We start from the raw sequence: 8,048 nt of genomic DNA on the forward strand, positions 1-8,048 counted from the left end.
CAGATTGTGCCCAGATCCTGAGTTCAAGGTCTGGGAACAAACAGACATAGACAACAATCTGTGCAGCCATTCGGCTAAAGCAGGTCACCCTCTTGTGCCCAACTGGCATGGACAGAGTTCCCTGGGAAATGGGCTGCGTCATTTTGACTCCTCCCATTCTGCCTGCATCACACGATTCCAGCCACACCCCCATTGTTTCATGGTTCTTTCTGACCAATGGGATACAAGAATGGTGGCCACACCCACATTCCATGCCGACCAGTAGCACCATGATTCCCTCTGTTTGTTGACACCACTACCAGCAGTTGAGAAAGGTAGAGGTGGCTGAGTAAAATACTCGAGGCCTAGGAGGAAAGGGCTTCCTCAGGCCCATCATGTGCCTGCCTGAACTCTGGCCCCCTCCCCCCCTTCCCCATGGAGCAGCATTTCAAACCTGGTGCTGTAGGCTCAGACCCATGGTTTCCTCAGGCAATGGTGCAATGGTGTGCCATGAGCCAGCTTGCTGCCCTGACCTGGTCCTGGCTCCCCTGTCCTCTGCTCAGGGCCTGAGCGTGTGTCATGCCTCTGCCATTGCTGCTTGCCCCACCTGTAGCAGCTCCCAACAGCTTCTGCCAGCAACACATGTGAGTGGCTGCCACACATCCCTGCACCCTGCACCCCATATCACCTCCTCTCTGACCTGGACCCGCGCCTCCCCTGTGCCCCACAGTCTGGCCTACGCCATGCCACAAATGTGCCCCAGGGGTAGGGGTGGGTGTTGACCCGAGGATCTCACCCCCATCCCCAGAGGCTAGTGTCCCAGGAAACCAGGAGATATATGGTTGGGTGAGGAGTGGGCGCCACAGATCCCTTGGCCTGGAGTAGTGGGAGCCACACTGCCGCACATCTTCACCCCTCCTCTCCCTGGTGAAAACCTGGTGGCTTTAGTCAGAGGTAGGGAGGAGCATGTCTACACCTGCCTTCTGGGGTCTTTTTCTTTTTTTCTGGGGATTGGAGGTGTTGGATGCAGAATATAGACACCCTTCCTGTGTGAGCTCTTGTGTTCTGTGTTCGGTCAACGATTCCCCTGAAGACAGAGAAACACATAGAGAGAAACATAGAGAGACAGAGAGAGAGAGAGATAATCTTTTTCCTTGTACAGCCTGACTGTGCTCAGGTGAGTGATCAGTTGGCAAATTGCAGGTGCTGCATGGATGAGTCTTCTGTCACCAGTCTGGATGTGTGTGTGTGTGTGTGTGTGTGTGTGTGTGTGTGTGTGTGTGTGTGTGTGTGTGTGTGTGTGTGTGTGTGTGTAGAATTGGGTTGTAACAAGGAGGCAGAATGCTTTGGTAACTTCTACCTGCTATCTTTGAGGCAGGTATGGGCTTCACAGCTGAGGTCTGGGGGCCTGGAAAGGTGAGAGGCTTGAAGGGGACCCAGCACTGTTAAATTACAAGAACAAGGGAACTGTGTGCAATGGGGCTGGGTACTCCCTTGAGCCTGATTGGTGGCAGTGGGATATTTGGAGGACCTGGGAGTCTGGCCTGCAGGGGATGGCTTCCCAAGGGGACAGAGACCATGACCAACACTTAGTAAGGATACGAGTTCTGCTGGTATGGAGTGCAACATCATAGGTCAGACTCTGGGTCTTCTCATCATGATGTCTGATGGGCGAGGCCAACCCTATCTTAAATCTTGAGCTGTGATCTTCATATCTCAGCCTCCTGAGTATCTAGGATTATAGGCATGAGCCTCTGTCACTGGGATTCTGGTTCTTTTTGGTATTTTAGGGTTAGACCTAAAGACCTTAGGCTTGCCAGTCAGGTCTTCTACCATGCGAGTCAAGCATTTCTGTCTTGGGCATTTCTGAGATGGAGAAGTAATATATGCTCATGCTGGGCTGGATCATGGTCCTCCTATCTGTGACAGGCATGAGCCACCAGGCCCGGTCTTCTGTAGTTGGGATGGTAGACATGTAGCACCACACTCAGTCATTAGTTTAGATGGATTGTCCCAAACAAAGTCCACAGCAGCCGATTCTTGACCAGACGTGAAGCTCTGGGTTGGGCCTCAACCGTTGGACTTCAATCTCCTCATGGTACAGTTGAGGAAACAAAGGATTAATACAGAGGGATATCTGGAACAGGGACAGGCACAGAGGGAGGGGCCATCTGATCCTTTTCTTGGCAATTCTGTGACCATATGATAGGAAGATTCCCAGAAAGATCTCAGATGGTGTGTGTTATTAATGGTGAAACAGGTATAGGATTATGAAACAAAACATGGCTCTCTTTATTACCCTATCCCCATGCGTAACAGGATCCTTCATTTTGTTCACTTTTGAAGCTGGGGAAACTGAGGCACAGAGAAGCCAGGTGACCTACTAATGACTCCTAGCTGACAGGAAGCTCGGCCTGACTTCTCTGCCATGCTCCTTAGGACAATGGGCGCTATTCAGTCCACTTCTTGTGGTGGGAAGTCCACTTCTTTTCAGTCATGGGGCTTGAACTTTGGGCCTGGGGCAGCTCCCCAAGCTCCTCAGCTCAAAGCTAGTATTCTACCACTTGCGTCACAGCACCACTTCCAGGTTTCTGGTGGTTTTTGGAGATAAGAGTTTCACAGATGTTCCTGCCGGGCTGGCTATAAACCACCATCTTCATATCTCAGCCTCCATTGTACTTAGGATTATAGGCCTGAGCCACCGGCACCTGGCTTAAGTGTAATTCTGACCTACTTTCTTTCTCTTTCTCTCTCAGGAACTGATTCAATGGGTGCTGGAGGAGGTGGCCCAGCATCCCCATATGGTTGGAACCAAGGTGGCCCTCTCATTCTGGAGGTAGACTGTGGGTCAGGCTCTGTCTTGCTCACTCTGTTGTACCAGCTCCAAGAGGTAAATCCCTCTGTGCCCTGCCTACACTGTGACAGTAATCCATTGCCCAACTAGCCTTACTGGATTCAGTACTGTGTTCAATGTTCTTTTCTAGCAAAAATTTCTGGTTAAAATTATGATACATAGTTACAGAATGAAAATGTAATGCCATCTTAAGAAAGTCATTTCGGGTTCTGGGAATGTGGCTTCATGGTATGGTGATTGCCTAGCATGCATGAAACCCTGGGTTCAATTCCTCAGTACCACATAAATTGAAAAGAAAACACTGGAAGTGGTCCTGTGCCTCAAATGGTGGATGGTTAGCCTTGAGGAAAAAAAAAAATCTGAGGAATAATTCCCAAGTGCTGAGTTTTAGCTCGAGGACTGCCAAAACAACAACAGCAACAACAACAACAACAGTCTAAGTGAGATTTGGAAACTCTTTTGGCAAGTCATCGCACCAAAAGGACAGAGGCTAATTAACAGTTGTGACAGAAGAGAAGGAATAACTCCAGATGGAAAGAAAAAATGATAGTAACTAAGGTATAGCAGAAACCGTTCTAGGAAACCATTTTTGGATATTGAAGAACTAGTTATCAGCTAGGCTTATTCTTCATTGCCCTTTAACATTCAAAATCTCCTAGGCTAGTTCTTAATCTCTGTGTGATAAATGTACCTCCTTCTATGCTGTTCTTTCATACCTGATCTACTTTGCTTTCTAAAAATCTGTCTTTCTATATTTCTCTGTGAACATTTTCTGATACTAAATACACCTACAAAGATGAAAGAGGATGCTAATGTAAGAGTCCCATGGCTCATGAGTCATTAATGTAACAAAATGGGAAAGGAGGACATATTTATTGCTAACTCAATCATTCTGACAAGCTTCAATGTCACATCATTTGGTTCAGATTTACATTCTTTGTCTACATAGTGACATTAAGTGCACATAAATGCAAATATGAGCCGGGTATTGGTGGTTCATGTCTGTAATCCTAGCTACTGAGGTGGTTGAGACCAGAGGATTGTGGTTCAAAGCCAGCCTGGTCAGGAAAGTCCATGAAACACTTACCTTCAATTAACTCCAGAAACTCGGAAGTGGTGCTGTAGCTAAAGAGGTAGAGTGCTCAATTTGTGCTGAAAAGCTGAGAGACAATGCCCAGGATCAATATTCAATAATCACAACCAACAAAAAATTACAAATATGGCTTTAAGTTTCCCTCAAAGGAATGATGAAGTCAATAGTAATCTTCCCAAATGATTTAGTAGTGCACCTACTTTTGCTGAGTTATTTGTTATGGCTTCTTTGCTAAACATATTCTCTTTTTTAAAAATTGTCAAATAGTAACTTTATAATAAACTTCATCTAATATTTCTTGGTTCAAAAGAGAAGTACATACAGTTGAGGTCACTTAGATTTCTTACTGTCTTAGTTCAAAGCCAACCCAGGCAAGAGAGTCTGTCAAACACTTATCTGTAATTAAACACCAAAAAAGCCAGAAGTGGAGGTTTGGCTCAAGCAGCGGAGTATTGGTTTGGGCCACTTTGGAAAGAAAGACAACTGTTCAGGGACAGGGGCCAGTCTCTAAGTTCAAGCCCCAGAACCAGCACAAACTAAATAAACAAGGAAACAAAACAAACCCTGGGTATTTCTTTGGGACTCTCCTTAAAATAGTGGTGGTCCGAAAATAGGCTGCTTTTGCTGATCATACTCACTGGATCCTGCTTTTTTGGAATCCTTATTGCTATGTAAAACTCAGGACTTGACTAAAGGAATTGATAACTGATTCCTGCAACAAGAGAATCATCTCAGGAGTGAAACATCCATCCATAAGACACTTCAAAACCTCCATATCTTTGCTTCTTTACAATAGAACATTTTTAAAATAAAGTGACTTCCTTTTGTTCTATACTGGCCTTCAAATGACATATTGTTTCCTTATACTCTCAACCAGAAGTTCACAGACAAGTTTTATATGAGTAAAGGACACACTCACAAAAGTCAGGGACAGAGTTTCCTTCCAGCCTAGGATCCTTTTCTTATATAGTAAAAAGGAAAGCAATAGTTAACTTGAACTTTGTCATTTCACTATATTCAATTCCTCTCCTAGGATCAGTTTCCACATCCAGTAACAGTTACTTCCACTTACTTCCAGTAACAATCTATGGTGCTGCTCCAGAAATAAATGAATGTTTTCTGGCTTCATTGAAATAGCACAAGGATACTTTTGGCCATGAGGTAACATGTGTTTCAGAGACAACTTAGTAAAGAGAAATGAAATTTAAATTGCTTATAAATACATTATCCATGAGAACATTTTGTTCAAACTTCCTATGTGTTCTGTCAATTAAGGTGAATTTTAAATGGGAAGAAGGTTCTCAGATCATTTTTGTGAGTCTATGTGCTGTACATTAATTTCCCAAGTGTACATGAGTTAAGAGTAAGAGAAACAATAGCAACTATAGGAGAAAAAGAAGTTCTGTGTTTATGTACAAGTGTTCAATAAAATATAGAAGACTCAACAAATAAGAAAACATTGAAAAATAAAGCCAAATCCAATATGTAGATTTATGGGAATAATATAGAGAAAGCATTACTCCTATGTGGAACATGAAGCATGAGGCCACTGCCTTTCTAAATTATGCTTGCTAATCACGTAAATGTGCAAAAAGGAGAATGGAAGAATGATTCTGTTTCCAATGCAAGTCAGATATAGGAGAGTAGATGTAACTGGAGAAAAAGAATCCATCTTGAGAGAACAGGAATTATACCAGCAATGAACCTGGTGGCTAAGATCACATTTCTTATTCTTTCCTTTTCTTATATTCTTTTTGTTGTTGTTTTTGTTGTTTGTGGCCCTTGAAACATAGGACAGGTTGCTGTCCCTCAGCTCTTCAGCTCAAGGCTAGTGCTCTTCCACTTGAGCCACAGTGCCACTTCCAATTTTCTAGTAATTATTGGAGAAAAGAGTCTCCAGGACTTTCCTACCCGTGCTGGCTTTAAACCCCAATCCTCAGATTTCACAACAACTTGGTTTAGGATCACATTTCTAACAGTGTACACTCAGGATATGTAATGTATATGTTCATCTATCTTTATATGAATTCTTGAGTTAAAAATCTGGGCTACACGTTAGACTTTACACTCACAAAAGTGTTTGAAGTTTAAAAGTTGATACTCCTGGAAAAATAAAACCTAAGAATGTAAAGGAGTCTGGGAAGTTCAATTTGCATTTAGCTTGGACAGCATAGGCTTTGAGACACTACCTATAATTAATCAGCCAAAAGCTGGAATACCAGTCAAGAGCAACATTGCTGAATAAGAGCTTTAGGTTTTTGCATACATACATTCGAACATACACATACACACAGAGGCACTTATAGGTGCACACAAAAAGACACAAATGAAACAACTCTTAGAATATGTAGAAAAGTTAGAAAACAATAGAAAATAAGTCCTGAGTAAGATTAGAATCAAATGATAATTTTAAATATTAGAAAGCCTTCAAGTGATCTTTCCCCCAGAATTTGAGAATATTACATAGGTAGGGACAGAGATAGTAAGAGAGTTAAGTAATCATTATTATTATAAGATCCATGGTAGAATGAGTCAGGGAACCCTGCAGGTGCATCTGAAAATGTTCATATCCTGTGTCAAATGTTAAAACATCTTTGAAAATAGTACATAAACAGTCTGAGCATTCAGTCTAGTGGATAAGATCATAGGAGAAGTTCAGAATTGCTAGTCTGTTTCTAGATTAAATAAACAAACTATGGCAGGGCAAAGTGCTACAAGCTTGGAATTATAGCACTCAAACAGGAGAATAGAGAGTGGAATTACATAACGATACCTTCCCTGGACCAGGTAGAATAATTTTGTCTCAGTAAAACAAACCAAACAACAAAAATGGAATACACAGTTGGAAGTTTGGGCTAATTTTGTCATTATGATTTGAGAAGTCAAGTTTCCTATTGAATGCAACTCATATATATCCTCACTTGTGTTTTAAATGCTCTCATCATTACAGAACATTCCTAGATGAAAAATAGCTCATGATTCCCATCCAAAAATTTGCAAAAGTAAGTAAGCCTCATTCTGTTGGATTCCAAATTAATGTTGAAGTATTACAAAAGCTTAAATCTGGAGAAATAGCAAAGTTCATCTAATGTAGGACTTTGTAGACCTTGTTAAATTAGAATTTAGATTTAAAATATATTTTTTGGTTTTGTTTGTAATTTCATATTCTATAGTATACTACAAAATTATTTTTAAGTAGAGGGATTAATTGAAAAATTCACAAATGATTCTGGCATTCTATTTGTCTAGATATTCTTTCAAGAGAGTTATAATTAGAACATAGTTAATAGATAATTCCCACAGTTCATGTACACTATGTTAATGTGAATAATCTAGACAGAGTTGCCAAAAAATGGATGACATTAATTTATACATTTAGAAAAACCAATTTTTAAAGGATTTGGTTTAATATGGTATGAAGAGAGTAATTGTGTGACATCTTCTTTCTTCTACCTATATGTAACACAGGAAGTCATTTCCTTATTTACGTGCCTCTGTATACATGGAGAAAAATGCTAGGTTTGGGGTTTGTTTTCAATTTTGTTTTTGTTTTATTGGTTCATCCTAGAGCTTGAACTCTTGGCCTGGACAGTGTCTCTGAGCCTGTTGATGCTCAAGTCTCGTGCCCTACCACTTCAACCTCAGTGCCACTTGAGTCTGGCTTTTGTGGAGAATTTTTTTGGAGATAAGATTCTAAGAAATCTTCCTGCCTGGGTGGGCTTTGAAACATATTTTTTTTTATCTTAGCATCCTGAATATCTATGATAGTTAAAAAAGTATAAATATAAAAAATATTTGCAAGTGTTCTGATCTCAAGAATACTAGCGGAGGAAAAATGATGCAGCTCAATGTATTGTAGTGTTCTTTTCAGAATAAGGAGGGCGTCACATTAGCAGAGGTGTAGTATTTTTTCAAAATAGAGATAAGGTATTCATGATGTGAATTAAGGAATTTTAAGGTGCCCCTTAAAAGTTGGAAACTGTTGGGCTAGGATGACTTTATGGCATAAATCTTGGGATTGATGGTCATAGAAATAATAGCTTAATCTGATAAACAATAGCTTACTCTTGAAGAATTAATTATTACATATGCTTCATAGTTTTATCCTCTACCAGAATGTGG

The 8,048-nt window shown here is 41.1% G+C and overlaps 1 long non-coding RNA gene across 1 annotated transcript; it reads left to right on the forward strand.

Annotated features, from left to right (window-relative positions):
* Positions 1-518: 518 nt before the first annotated feature.
* LOC138823844 (uncharacterized) lies at positions 519-6,939 on the forward strand. Its single transcript, XR_011370923.1, has 3 exons — positions 519-623; positions 2,736-2,869; positions 6,877-6,939. It is a non-coding gene; the product is annotated as an uncharacterized lncRNA (long non-coding RNA).
* The last annotated feature ends 1,109 nt before the right edge of the window (positions 6,940-8,048 follow it).

The sequence above is a fragment of the Dipodomys merriami genome, unplaced genomic scaffold (assembly GCF_024711535.1).
Source record: "Dipodomys merriami isolate MVZ:Mamm:240054 unplaced genomic scaffold, mDipMer1.0.p SCAF_124, whole genome shotgun sequence".
Taxonomy (NCBI): Eukaryota; Metazoa; Chordata; class Mammalia; order Rodentia; family Heteromyidae; genus Dipodomys; species Dipodomys merriami.